The following is a 2,384-nucleotide window of genomic DNA, read 5'->3' as shown; positions in this document are numbered from 1 at the left end:
GATCACTTTACTATCAGCTACCTTCTTCCTCCCCTTCTCTTCCTACCACTCCTCCTGCCTTCCCCTCTCCCCTCTGTCCCATCACTGGACAGGAATGTGGTGCCCGACAGGGCTGGCTTTCACAGTCTGTCACCCTTGCAGATGCACAAAGGCCGCGTGTTTGGTTTTATTTTGTTTTTGAATTGTATTGTTAATAGTATTGTGTATAGTCATGGGGTAGAATGTGATGTTACTATATATCTATACATCGTGGAGTTTTTAAGCCACGCTAATGAACACAGGCATCACCTCCATTCTGACAATTTCTTTGTCATAAGAACATTTTAAAGCTACTGTTTTAGCCGATTAGAGATATAACAATACATTATTATTAACTACAGTTGCCACGTTCTGCAGTAGATCACTAGAACCCCATGCTTAGTTTAGTCTCTGTAGTAGCTGTCTTGAAGTGCTTAATAACCTTTTTTAGCAAAGGGTCCTGCATTTTTATTTTGCACTGGATGCTGCCAATTTTGCAGCTGGTACCAATGCCTGGTCTTACGGGGGTGAAAGTGCAGGACACCCACCCTGACCTACGCCCTCGCCAGGAGGGGAGAAATGAAGCCTGGGCCATAGGGCACAGAGCAGCGATCCCACCTTGTTCATCCCTGATGAGTCCCCCGCACCCAGCACAGAGCCTGGCACACGGATATGATTCAGTGTCTGTTTGTGAAGGAAAAGAAAGGAGAAATAATGAGGGGTGGGAGGGTTAACACAAGCACAGTTTCAGCTGAACGCCCCCCCCCGGAAGAAAAGCACTGTCCTTGCCCCTCTGCCCCCTTTGCTGTGTGAAATGAAGACGGGACTGTGCCTTCTCCCCAGGGACAATACTCCAAAGTAAATGAACAGCGTATACTTGACCCCAAGACCTTCCTCATTGGCACAGAATGAATTATCCCTTAACAAGTGAACTTAAATGGCCAGTATTTGGGTTACTGTGAGCAAAGGCAGTAACACACTTAGAGAACAGGCACCCCATAACCTGTACACCTTCCACAGTCACCCAGCCGGACAGAGAAGCCCCTTTTCCCTCCCACTGCACAGTCACACGGAGCCTCTGCTTCATGCATCCTTCCCTGTGGCCGCCTTTGAGACTCCCTTCCCGGGGGAGGTCCTCCGGGAAGCTTCTGTGCCTCTCCCTGCCCACAGCCACCTTCTCGGCCCCCCCACCTCCTCTGTGTGAAGGGGCAGTTGCTGCTTCTACTTGCCTGTGACCTCCTTGAGGACAACTGGGACTTCCTTGTTCCTCTTGCCCCCACACTAACCCTGCTCTCACCTCTCCCATATCCCAAATGACTCTAGTGCTGAAATGTCACCATTCTTGTAGGTTTCATTAAGAAACCAGTTTTTGGCCAGGTGCAGTGGCTCACGCCCGTAATCCCAGCACTTTGGGGGGCCGAGACGGGCAGATCACTTGAGGCCAGGAGTTTGACACCAGCCTGGCCAATATGGCGAAACTTCGTCTCTACTAAAAGTACAAAAATTAGCCAGGCATGGCGGTGCAGCCTGTAGGCCCAGGTGCTTGAGAAGCTGAGGCAGGAGAACTGCTTGAGCCCAGGAGTTATTTTTTGTTGTTGTTGTTGTTGTTGTTGTCGTTGTTGTTGTTTCAGTTTGTTTTGTTTTTCTTTTTCTTTTTTTTTTTTTTTTGAGACTGAGTCTTGCACTGCCGCCCAGGCTGGAGTGCGGTGGCACAATCTTGGCTCACTGTCACCTCCACCTTCCGGGTTCACGCGATTCTCCTGCCTCAGCCTCCCGAGTAGCTGGGATTACAGGCACCCGCCACCACACCCAGCTAATTTTTTGTATTTTTAGTAAAGACAGGGTTTCACTATGTTGGCCAGGCTGATCTCGAACTCGTGACCTCGTGATCTGCCCACCTCGGCCTCCCAAGAGCCCAAGAGTTTGAGATCAGCCTGGACAACACAGTGAGACCCCATCTGTAAAAAAAAAAAAATTTAAATTAGCAGGGTGCAGTGGCAGTGCCTATAGTCCCAGCTATTCAAGAGGCTGAGGTGGGAGGATCGCTTGAACCCAGGAGGTCAAGGCTGCTGTGAGCCATGATGGCACCACTGCACTCCAAAGGCAACAGAGCAAGACCCTGTCTCAAGAAAAACAAAAAGAAAAAAGTGGGAGAAGCAGAACAACACTTGAAAGGCACAGAGGCTGATTTCAGGAAATGGCTGATGGTTCCGTGAGCTGAAGAAGGCTGTGTTGGATGAGATAAGGTCAGAAAGAAAGGTTTGGGGCCAGGAGCGGTGGCTCTCACCTGTAATCCCAGCACTTTGGGAGGCCGAGGTGGGCAGATCACCTGAGGTCAGGAGTTTGAGACCAGCCTGGCCAACATG

Source organism: Colobus angolensis, unplaced genomic scaffold (genome assembly GCF_000951035.1).
Source record: "Colobus angolensis palliatus isolate OR3802 unplaced genomic scaffold, Cang.pa_1.0 Scaffold2, whole genome shotgun sequence".
Taxonomy (NCBI): Eukaryota; Metazoa; Chordata; class Mammalia; order Primates; family Cercopithecidae; genus Colobus; species Colobus angolensis.
Note: the sequence above shows the minus strand (reverse complement) of the source record.